At 43.8% G+C, this 12,819-nt stretch overlaps 1 protein-coding gene across 1 annotated transcript in view; it reads right to left on the bottom strand.

Moving 5' to 3' along the window:
- LOC128836127 (sodium/hydrogen exchanger 10-like) overlaps positions 1-12,819 on the bottom strand; it is a 239,766-nt gene that overhangs the window by 31,109 nt on the left and 195,838 nt on the right. The window lies entirely within an intron of this gene.

Genomic DNA, 12,819 nt, shown 5'->3' with positions numbered 1-12,819 from the left:
AGGCATGAGGGCTCCGTCTGGAGCTGATGGAGTTCAGCGAATCAGGGTATGGTCCCTGGCCCACGTCTTCAGATGGGGGTTCAGGCACTCTAGAAATAGATGGAGCTGGAGCTGGAGGCGCAGAAGGAGCTTGTGGTCTGGTGGAAGAAGCATGAGGGCAAGTGGCAGTAGGAGCTGGCCAAGTGTACCAATAAGGCCAAGGCATTGGATAAGAGAAGTTAGATGCAGCCCACCGGGGGGCAAAGTAGGGAAACTGAGGCTGGTGGTTGTTCACCGTGGTCTGAGGTGTAAAAGGTTCCGGTGCAGGAGGAGAGGCAGGTGGGGAGAACGCCTGCTGTTGTTGCGTATCAGGCTCGCTGTCAGTAAAGGTGGTCAAGTCAGGTGGGGAGAGCGGCTGGTCAAAGAGTGAGTACTGTGTGTCCAGGAGTGGAGAGTTAGGCTCAGGTGCCAGTGAAAGGTTGTCTTGACTCAGGAACTGTTGTTGCTGTTCCCTAGGCTCTGAGTGCATTGCGCATGGTCTGTGCTCAGAGGCACGCACAGATTTTTGTTTAGTTTTCCCCGGTGCTGTGGGTCTTTTGTGTGCGCCCTGTGGGAGGTCCGCTGCTGCTGCATGAGCGGTGGAGAGACTTGGTGCCGACGTTCTTGTCGGCACCGGGGTAGAGTGCGCTGTCGGCATCAGGTCTATTTTTGGTGCTGAAGGGACTGGTGCCGAGGAGTTTTTCCCTGCACGGGAAGTCGGGTCCCTGCCTCTGCACTCTGCGAAAGCCGCTGAAGTGCTGGGACGGTCGGAGGCTCCTGCCTTCAGCGCTAACATCACTGAGGGTAAGGATCTCGCAGGATGCACATAACTCTGGGGCCAGAAAAGCAGGGAAGCACTGCATGATGGGGGATCTCTGCTCTAGATGTTAATGAACCCACACCTGCACACACCCAGCTCAGTAGTTATCAGACCAATTCTAGTAATCCTTTATTGGTATCCAAAATAGTGAAGCTCCCTAACTGCATTGTGAGCTCCCTCCAAGGAACATGGCCCACAGCCAGAAATTATCAGCTCCCATTATCTAGCCTGAACAAAACAACTTTGGTATATTCCCTTGAGCCATTGGGTTACACTAAACAAATCTAGTGTTCTACCTTGAACCATTGTTGTTTCTATACAAAAACCCCTACCCATGCTCAAGTAAGTGTTCTGATGCCTGGATCCAAAATCTGCATCAGTTCCACTGGGACTTCATCTTTTCCTGACTGATCGTGCTGGGGGATCTGCCTGTTTCCAACACTCCGGACCCTCAGCTACCACCACCACCTGGGACCCCTGATCGATTCAAGCTTCACGGACTGGTGAGAATCCATCTCTCTTTCTCAGTATATCCTTCTGACCCTGACTTGTGTGATCGGTTATCTGACTTTTATAATCAAATTTCAGTTAGATTTAATATTATAACTGTTTTGTTTGTTTGGCTCCCCTATGGTTATTACCTGGCAATAAATAACTTTCATGATTAAGCTGGTTGCTTCCCTCTCTCTCCCCGTCATGGGTGTTTTTGGTTTCCTCATTCGCTCTGCAGCAACGCTCCTTGTACCTAAGCTAAAAGATCCCTGCAGTGCCCAAAAATCCTGTGAGGTTTGTCATCAAGTGGGTTGCTACCAGAACAATTGTAATGTGAAAGTGGGGGTAGGGACGTGCTGAATCTGGGACATATGAGGGTGACAGCTGGGAGGTGCTGTTCGACCCAGCCTGCTGAGTCCAAGGACATATAAGGGGTCAGGTTGGGAGTGCTGATTAACCTGGTCCTCTCAGACGCACTCTGTTAATATGTGTGTGTGTGTTCGTCTGATTCTGGGGCTGGAAGAACCCACCCCTGGGGAACCTAGGTCCTGCAGGATAGCTCCACTGGGAGGGAACTTGCAGCAGGGAGAAGTAGAGCTCCATATGAGAACACAAGTGACACAAGCAGTACATTGATAGAAGTACAGAACCCCACCCCCACCCCAGAAGAGTAACCCCAATAAATGAGCATACCGCAAAGTAATGGGCAAAGCTGGTAACACGCCGCCTGGCCACACAGCTTAGCGGGAACTTAGATGATGATCCAGCACATGTTGTTCATTTTAAGAACACTTTTACTGCAGATTTCACAAAATGCAAAGAAGGTACCAATGTGAGATTTCTAAGGATAGATACAGCACTCGACCCAAGGTTTAAGAATCTGAAGCGCCTTCCAAAATCTGAGAGGGACAAGGTGTGGAGCATGCTTTCAGAAGTCTTAAAAGAGCAACACTCTGATGCGGAAACTACAGAATCTGAACCACCAAAAAAGAAAATCAACCTTCTGCTGGTGGCATCTGATTCAGATAATCAAAATGAACATGCATCGGTCTGCACTGCTTTGGATTGTTATCGAGCAGAACCCATCATCAGCATGGACGCATGTCCCCTGGAATGGTGGTTGAAGCATGAAGGGACATATGAATTTTTAGCGCATCTGGCATGTAAATATTTTGTATTCTGTGTTGTAATTGAAATCAATATATTTGAAAATGTGGAAAACATCCAAAATATTTAAATAAATGGTATTCTATTATTGTATAACAGTGTGATTAATCACAATTAATTTTTTTAATTGCACGATTAATCGTGATTAATTTTTTAATCGCTTGACAGCCCTAGTATACAATGATAATTCATCATTTATTTATCAATCTGATAACCTAGAATGGTGTGTACGAAAAAGTAAATTCAGTACAATACAACAAAACCTACTTTAGGTCACAATGCACTTCTGAATTTTTGACTGAGACTAGATATTTATCATAAAAGCCATTGACTACAAATCGAAGGATAATAATCAATGAAAAGTGAAGGATGAAGATGTCTAAGTAAGATTACAGTTTGCTACCAGTCAATTTGGGGAACTATCTATTTTTTACTGGCTTTATGCAATTTAGATATTATAATGATCGAATTTCTGGAGAAAGCTTTGACAAGTGCATTTTTCTTTTTCTAAAGTTGATGCTTTTTTGTTGTTGTTGTTGCATTTGAAAGGAATTTTAAACAATATACCTTTATTTTCCCCCCAGTTATCCTGAAGTATGACAGTGATCTTATAATGCACATACAGTCTGATTTTACCTTACTGTTGAGTATTCCCATTTTTTACATCACTGCTATACAAAAGATATTTGGAAGAGTTATTTGGGACACTTGTTCTCAACAGATCAGATGTTATTCCAATTTGGAACACAATCTTATATAAAGAATGGGGAGACCTGCTCTTCGGTAAGGCCAATAATGTTATTTTCAATCAAGAAAGTCCAAACTAGTAGCAACAAATAGGGTCCATGCCCTAAAAGAACTATGAAAATAATTCTATGTGAACAACAATGGCTTGCAATGAGCACAACTTGTAGGCTCTGAATGATGTAAACTGTTATAAACTTATCATTTTAAGAATTCTCCATCAAATCTTACCTCTCCTTTCCCCGCCCCACCTTTTACTTGTTTAGTATTGTCTGTTCCATTTCCTAACCCTACTCTTGGAAAAAAAATTACCTGGGTTTGCTCTATATTATTTTTATTTGTTGTCTCTCCTTTCCCCTTCTATACAGACTATCCTCAAACCACCTCTTTCCCTAACATCATTACCTAGCATCATAATAGCTCCTTTTATCAGAACAATATAAAACTATCACTGCAGCTCCTTCAGATGATGTCCCCCCCACGAATTTCCACACACATGTGCTGTCCAGAGGATAGGGCTGGGACTCAGATACAATTCCACTGATCAGTTATGGGGCATACCTTTTCATACTACTGCTATCAAGGGCTGTGAAAATGCTGTCAAGAGTCTACCCAATTACTTAACCTCCTTTTCCACATCACCAATACCTATTAGTTAATTTCCCAATTCCACAAAACAGCTCATGTTGCCCATGACATCTTAGGGCTGTCCTAAGGTTATAATAGCTAATTACCCTCAACACTGCTGCTGCAGTATCTTTACTTACTAGAAGATTAATAAAAATCTATTTAGACAGAAGAGCTTGGTAACTAGCCACTCTCATCTGAAGAGTGGCAGTGGAATAATCCTTTTGGTCATGCAAGTCTAGTCTCTAAAATTCCTTATCCTTTGCGGTGGCTTTAGGATAGGATTGATGAGACTGCTTGTTAGCGGGTGTGACCACCAAGGAATCTGGAACTGGGTAGGATAGCTGAGATCTTGATGAGGGACTTGATATTGTCTGTCCCCTCACTTGGCTGTAGGAGGTAAAGGCCAGGATCTCCCTGAGGGTTTTCACTGGTTCTCATAAACCTTCGTTGATAGGAAGGGCAACCCTTCCTGGGGCAGGAGTCTGTAAAATATCAAAGAAGGTGTGCAGGTTTTCTTGCATAATTTTCCGCCTGTATTCCTAGGGAGGAAGTTACCCTCCTCATAGGCTCCTGAAAGAGCTTGAAGTCCTCTGAGAGTGGGGGAGGGGGAAGATGCTGATTCTGGAGTGATAGCTACATCTGAAGATGATGATGAAATATGAGATGGGGGAGACATCTATGGGTTCCTCCGTCAATTCTCTGTCCTCCAGAGGATCCAATACAATGGGTGCATAGATGGCAGCAGGATCCTGGAAAGAGGTTTACTACACTGGGGGAGGAGGTGAATTTCCCTAGAGTGTGACTATGATGGAGGTCTAGAGTCTCTCAGAACAATCCAATACCAGTAAGGCCATGGAGGATACTACATAGTCTGAACCATCCATGGTGGGGAACACCACACTGGAGCTTCCCTATAGGAAAACCAGTCCTGTTTTTTAGGTCCTGTAACCCTGGTACAAAACTGTAAGGTGGTCTAAAAGATCCTGAAGGTGATACAGGTTCCTTTATTTCAGAGTCCGAAGAATAAATGTAGGTTTCTTCAGAATAGGGAGGAGCAGTCCCCATTGGGGTTCCAGGTGGTCTGGAAGATACACTGGGCTCCAATCAAACCGAGGATCGGGGTGGTCAGAACATCAATGATGTGATTGGTGCTGGTGGTGCTGACATAATGGATCAGAGAGATTGAGCTGTCTGTGAAGGAACCGATACACTGGAACAGGTACGTGTATTGGTGCCGACGGGGCCAACAGAGCCAAGGCAGCCGGGATCCAGGGCCGCCCAGAGGTGGGGGCAAGTGGGGCAATTTGCCCCAGGCCCTTCAGGGGCCCCCATGAGAATATAGTATTCTATAGTAATGCAACTTTTTTTATGGAAGGGGCCCCCAAAATTGCTTTGCCCTAGGCCCCCTGAATCCTCTGGGTGGCCCTGCATCAGGTAGAAAATGGAAGGAGGACCTTGTAAGGGTGAAGACATCAATTTCGAGAGCCTCCAAGGAGCCTGAGTTAACTGTACTGCCTCAGATGGAAATGGTGAGTATTTCGATTGTGATGTCTCAAACAAGTACTGGAGAACTTACTAGACGACTTTCTAAGAGAAATCCAAGACTTTGTGTGCTTGTTAGCATTGGAATGCCTGGAGAACTTCAAAAAGGTTGATAGTGAAGAGTGACATTTCTCTCCACACTTGTGCCTTGAATCAGAAGCAACTGGAAGAACTCTCCTCATTGATTCCAAGTCCTCTGCCTTGTGGTTGGGGCTTGATTTCAATGAGGGACGCATTGCCTCTTTCATAAGGTGAACTTTGAGGCAGATATCCCTTTGTTTTTTAGTCCTGGTAGGGAAGGAGTTACAAATATGGCATCTGTCCCTCACATGGCTCTTGTGACAGTGTACCCCATAAGGCTTTATGGGGGGGGTGCTTATAAATGTATGTATGATATAACTGGAATAGGGTTTTGCTACATATGCCATGTAACATATCTATGTAAAGGTTATGATCTAATGATTATGTTCATCCTAGCTGTATGCAGGCACCATTTATGTGTTCAAAGTTATGTATACTTGCTTGATTTCTAAGTAAGCTTTGTGAGGCATTTGGTCAGCTTCTTTAGGAAGGAATTTGCAAGGTTAAGTACCCGGTCAGGAAGCATTTGGGGAACAATGCATCTTGGAATGCTCCAATCCACATAAGACGTCTTCCTGGAGACATACAAGATACCATGTGGACAATGGCTTCTGCCTGTAAAGACTGTGAGTCATGCATGGACATGTGACTTGCCCAGGTGACTCGAGAACTCCATCTTGGAGCTGGACTTTGCATAGGAGTGAGGAGGGGGGTCTCCACCCACAAGAGAAAGTCTATTTAAACCCGTGGGAGACCCCTCCATTTTGTCTTCAGCTGGCTAAAGGAGGAGCCTATCCACCCCCCCAGGATACTTGAAGGAAACTGGAACAAAGGACAGTAACTACAGGGGGTGTGAATGATTGCTGGACCCGGGCTAAAAGGAGATTAGCCTGTAAAAGGGAGCATTCTGGAACTGGTGAGGATCTTATCTGTATTCAGATTGATTAGACATAGATTTGCGCATTTTATTTTATTTTGCTTGGTGACTTACTTTGTTCTGTCTATTACTACTTGGAACCACTTAAATCCTACTTTCTGTATTTAATAAAATCACTTTTTCCTTATTAATTAACTCAGAGTATGTATTACTACCTGGGGGAGCAAACAGCTGTGCATATTTCTCTATCAGTGTTATAGAGGGTGAACAATTTATGAGTTTACCCTTCATAAGCTTTATACAGGGTAAAACAGATGTATTTGGGTTTAGACCCCATTGGGAGTTGGGCATCTGAGTGCTAAAGACAAGCACACTTCTGTGAGCTGTTTTCAGGTAAACCTGCAGCTTTGGGGCAAGTAATTCAGATCCTTGGTCTGTGTTGGAGCAGACGGGACTGTCTGGCTCAGCAAGACAGGGTGCTGGAATCCTGAGCTGGCAGGGAAAATAGGAACAGGGGTAGTCTTGGCACATCAGTTGGCAGCTCCCAGGTGGGTTTCTGTGATCCAACCCGTCACAGCCCTCACCAAGACAAATCAAGTAGCTCTTGTGGCTATCTGTAACAGCATAACTGCCCTGTACATGGCACACTGCTTAAAACTTGGCTATTTTTTCATAATAAAATCTTCAAGGTAACTACCACAAGTATCACTAACTAGCTTACTGACTACTACTAAATACAACTATAACTATATATACACATTTTTTTAAAGATGCTGACTAACCGAATCAAATGCTACGGGGTGCTCCAACTCAGGGCACAGACGGTGAGAAGGAACTAAAAGGGAGGCAACAAATGCACTCCTTTTATGCCCACACCTGATAGCACGAAGAAAGCAGAAGTGCATAAGCTGCCTAATGGTACTGCTGGCAAAAGTCTCTGACTCGAGTGCATTGGGCACACATACGCCTACAATGGAATGTATACGTGCACAATCACTTGAAGGAAAATATCTCAATGTACAGTGTTCAAAACCCATTTGTCTGTGGTGACTGAAAAGGGCAGCAGAAAAGGGCTAAGCCAGGGGTTCTCAAACTGGGGGTCGGGACCCCTCAGGGGGTCACGAGGTTATTACATGGGGGGTTGCGAGCTGTCAGCCTCCACCCCAAACCCCACTTTGCCTCCAGCATTTATAATGGTGTTAAATATATAAAAAAGTGTTTTAATGTATAAGGGGGGGTCACACTCAGGGGTTTGGTATGTGAAAGGGGTCACCAGTACAAACGTTTGAGAACCCCTGGGCTAAGCAATTCCCCAAAATGGGGGAATGAGAGTCTGGGGTCAGTTTCAAGCTCTCAAAGGTCCTGTCAAAAGGGATGATGCTAAGAAGCAAACAGCTACGTGAAGTCAGATGGGGCTGCAGGTTATCTGCCACCTCTGGAACCATTGTCTCTTTCTGGGAGGCTCTAAAGGCCATTGGTGGAAGAAGAACTAATTGTTGTGGTACATATGGCTGTTTCATGTGCTTCCTTTTAGGGGTCAGTGTGTAGATCCCAAGAGAATGCAGGGTAGCTCATGAATCTTTCAAAGTATGAAGGGTCTCCTCAGACTTTAAGCAGACTAGCTCTGCCCCTTCAAAAGGGAAGTCTTCCACTGGCACCAATATCTCATAGGGAAAGTCTGACCCCCTGAAACAACGATGAGTGTTTTATTCTGACTGCTGTTGCCATCAATCTGGTGGTGGTGTCTGCTACATTAGAACTGCCTGGAGGCTTGCTTTAGCCACCTTTAGAACAAAGACCCACGCTCTTTTTTCAAGTCTGTCAGGAGCTTGTCCACAAAAGACTGGATTTTCTTGTAGCTCCTGAAAATCATTTTGGGCTGTCAAGGCTTGGTAATTGGTAACCCTGAATTGTAGGCTTGCCGATGAGTAAACTTTTCAACCCAATAAAGCTAGTCTCTTTAAATCTTTGTACCATGATGCTTATGTATTCTGGCAGGATTTCTTATTGGCTGCCTGTTAAGGTGCAGGCAATCCCTCCATGCTCCCATGTGACCCAATGTGGTGCTGCAGATGTGCCCCACCTTAATTTTCCCTGGATGGAGTGGAAATAGGTTAATTTAAACAGCCTGAGGAAGAAGGGGGAGAAGCCCACACATGCTAACAAAACAGCATGTCCTCTTTTTGTAAGACTTCAGGGGAGGAGTAATTCAAATTAGCAGTTCATAAAGTCCTCACCTCAGAACCCTGCTTCAGCTCCCAAACTTAAAGTTAACAAACAAAGCCTCTGGTTAGGCTGTTCTCTTTTAGCCTGAGGGAAAACAACAACCACCCACAGCAGCCTGCATGGCTTCTACTTCCTTCTCTCTTGCTCAGCTTCCTCTTCCTGTTTATATTGCCCAGCCCTAAAGTGAGATATGGTCTTCTTGTTTCAGAGTAGCAGCCGTGTTAGTTTGTATCAGCAAAAAGAACAGGAGTACTTGTGGCACCTTAGAGACTATATATATACCAATATATATCAATGTGATATATGCCATCATGTGCCAGCAATGCCTCTCTGCCATGTACATTGACCAAACCGGACAGTCTCTACGCAAAAGAATAAACGGACACAAATCTGACATCAGGAATCATAACATTAAAAAACCAGTAGGAGAACACTGCAACCTCTCTAATCACTCAGTGACAGACATTAAGGTGGCAATTTTGCAACAGAAAAGCTTCAAAAACAGACTCCCAACGAGAAGCTGCTGAACTTGAATTAATATGCAAACTAGATACCATTAACTTAGGTTTGAACAGAGACTGGGAATGGCTCAGTCATTACACTAATTGAATCTATTTCCCCATGTTAAAGTATCCTCACACCTTCATATCAACTGTCCGAAATGGGCCATCTTGATTATCACGTCAAAAGTTTTTCTCCCCTGCTGATAATAGCTTCTCTTAATTAATTAGCCTCTTACAGTTGGTATGGGTACTTCCACCTTTTCATGTTCTCTGTATGTATAAATATCTTCTTACTGTATGTTCCATTCTATGCATCCAATGAAGTGGGCTGTAGCCCAGGAAAGCTTATGCTCAAATTAATTTGTTAGTCTCTAAGGTACCACAAGTACTCATGGTCTTCTTGGTTACCTCCTATGCTATCCCAGCTGTAGGTTCCAGACTGTTCCTTAAAGAGGTAGTACACTCATTCTCACTACCATCACCGCCAATGAGAAGGGCACCAGATGGGTATAGAAGAATTCAGCCCTTTTAGGTGGGACTTGCTATTTTTGTCCATCTTATGGGACGTTGGGATCATTGTGGCTGGTGTTTACCACATCTCTTTTGCTGGATCCATAATCACTTCACTCACTGGTAAGGAAATCTTTCCCAGTGAGAAAGACTGGAGTATGTCCACTAAGCCAAGGCACAACATGAGATTAAATTAGCTAGGGACATTAAGGGTAACAAAAACATTTTACAAATACATTAGGAGCAAGAGAAAAGCTATGGACAGAGTAGACCCATTACTCAATGAGAAGGGAAACATAGTAACAAAAAATGCAGCAATGGCTGAAGTGGTAAATGACTTATTTGCTTCAGTTTTCACCAAAAAGGTTGATTGAACAACTAACATAGCAGTGATTGAACAACTAACATAGTGAACATCAGTGTAAATGTGGTAGGATCTGAGGCTAAAATAGGGAAAGAACAAGTTAATAATTACTTAGGCCAGGTCTACACTACAGACCTATATTGGTATAACTAATGTCGCTTGGGGGGTGAAAAATCAACATCTCTGAGCAACATAGTTATACAGACCTAACCCCCCCCCCAGATAGACTGTGCTATGTCGATGGGAGAGCTTCTCCTGTTGACTTAGCTACTGCCTCTTGAGGAAGTTGATTAATTATGCCAGTGGAGAAGCTCTCCCATAGGCGTAGTAGTTTCTTCACTAAAGCACTACAGTGGTGCAACTGCACCAGTGCAGCTACTCCACTATAGTTGTACATGAAGACAAGGCCTTAGACAAGTTAGATGTCTTCAAATTGGCAGGGCCTGACGAAATACATCCTAAAATACTCAGAGAACTGGTTGAAAAGATTTCTGAGCCATTAGCAATTATCTTTGAGAACTCAAGGAGAATAGAAGAGATTTAGTTGGAGTTGGCAATGCTTTGAGCAGGGGTTTGGACTAGATCACATCCTGAGGTTTCTTCCAACTCTAATCTTCTATGATTCTATCCCAAAGGACTGGAAAAGGGCAAATATAGTACCTATCTATCTATAAAATGGAGAATAAGGACAACCCAGGGAATTATAAACCCATCAGCTTAACTTCAATACCCGGAAAGATAATGGAGTAACTAATCAAAGTGTAAGGACCTACAGTGTAATAAGGTGATAAGTAATAATCAGCATGGATTTGTCAAGAACAAATCATGTCAAACCAACCTAATATTCTTCTTTGACAGGGTAACAAGCCTTGAGGATAGAGGAGAAGCAGTAGATGTGATATATCTAAAATTCAGTAAGGTTTTTGATACTATTTCACTGTGACAAAATGGGGATTTTTCCCTTGTTATGTTGTGTGTGTCTTACTGTTGAGCCTATGTGAGTTTTACTGTTTTGCATGAATACTGTGTATGTCTCCGTTTCCCTGTGTGCTGCACCAATACCTTGGTGGTGGGAATAGCGGTGTGTGACTTTGGCTGAGACCTCTGGGGCAGGTGAGGCTGCTCCATTTGCCTGCACCTATGCTATGACCGGTGCCCTTCATAACCTGAGACCCAGAAGGAGGATGCAACCAGGTGACTCTTTGCCCGGGAAATGAAACAAGGACAAGGAGGAGGAGAAAGGTATCTGAGGTCGGGTTGCTGGAAGCTGGCAGTCTGCTTGGGGGACTGGAAGAGGGGGAGTCCAGGGCTTCTGGCCCAGCATTCCCCAAGATGGACTTGGCTGAAAGTCACTGATTTCCGTGCTAACAAGCTCTGTTCTATGCTGTGTTCCTGTCTACTAATAAACTCTTCTGTTCTACATGCTGGCTGAGAGTCACTGCTGACTGCGGAGCTGGGGTGCAGAGCCCTCTGGCTTCCCCAGGAGCCCCGCCCGGGCAGACTCGCCGTGGGAAGCGCACAGTGTGGAAGGTGATGCTAAATGCTCCGAGGTCAGACCCAGGAAGGTTGAAGCTGTGTAAGCTTCTTGCCCTGGTGACAGTATGCTCAGAGAGAGGAGGCATGCTCCCCCAGAGTCCTGGCTGGCTTCATACGGAGTAGTTCCAGAGCATCGCCCTGGTGACTCCGCGACAACCACATGACTTTCTCATACGCAAACTGGGGAAATACAGTCTAGATGAACCTACTATAGCACAACTGGTTGGAAAAGCATACTCAGAGAGCAGTTATCAATGGTTCATAGTCAAGCTGGAAGGGCATATTGAGTGGGGTCCCAGAGGGATCTGTGTAGGGTCTGGCTCTCTTTAGTATCTTCATCATTGATTTGGATAATGGCATAGAGGGTATACTTATAAAGTTTTAGGATGATACCAATCTGGGAGGGATTGCAAGCAGTTTGGAGGACAGAGTTAGAATGATCTTGACAAATTAGAAAAATGGCTGGAAATAAATAGGATGAAATTCCCTAAAGAAAAATACAAAGTACCACTCTTAGGAAGGAATAGTCAATTGCATACATACAAAATGGGAAATGACTGCCTAGGAAACAGTACTGCAGAAAAAGATCTGGAGGTTATAGTGGATCAAAAACTAAATGAGAGTCAACAATGTAAAACAAAAAAGTGAACATCATTATGGGATATATTAGCAGAAGTGTTGCAAGCAAGACAAGAGAAGTAATTCTTCCACTCTACTCAGCACCGATAGGGCCGCAGCTAGAGCACTGTTCAGTGCTGGGCACCATATTTTGGGAAAGATGTGGACAAACTGCAGAAAGTCCAGAGGAGAGTAACAAAAATAATGAAAGATCTAGAAAATATGACCTATGAGAAAAGATTGAAAAAAATGGATTTGTTTAATCTAAAGAAGCAAAGACTGAAGGGGGACATGGCAAGAGTCTTCAAGAACTTAAAAAATTGTTATAAAGAGGACGATGATAAATTGTTCTCCTTAACTGCTGAAAAGAGGACAAGAAGTAATAGGCTTAAATTGCAGCAAAGGAGTTTTAGGTTACATACTGTAAGGGTAGCTAAGTACTGGAACAAATTATCTAAAGATGTTGTGGATTTGCTGTCATTAGAGGTTTTTAAGAACAGGTCATACAAAAACCTGTCAGGGATGGTCTAGATAAAACTTAGTCCTGCCTTAGTGCAGGGGACTGGACTACATGATCTATCAAGGTCCCTTCAAGTCCTACATTCTATGATTCTAAAACTAAAGAACAACTGCACTGATCATTACACTAATAAAATCTAAAATATTTCCTGTGAGAGTCCTTTATTAGGTT

Source organism: Malaclemys terrapin, chromosome 4 (genome assembly GCF_027887155.1).
Source record: "Malaclemys terrapin pileata isolate rMalTer1 chromosome 4, rMalTer1.hap1, whole genome shotgun sequence".
NCBI lineage: Eukaryota > Metazoa > Chordata > Testudines > Emydidae > Malaclemys > Malaclemys terrapin.
Note: the sequence above shows the minus strand (reverse complement) of the source record. Positions and strands in the feature narration are given on the sequence as shown.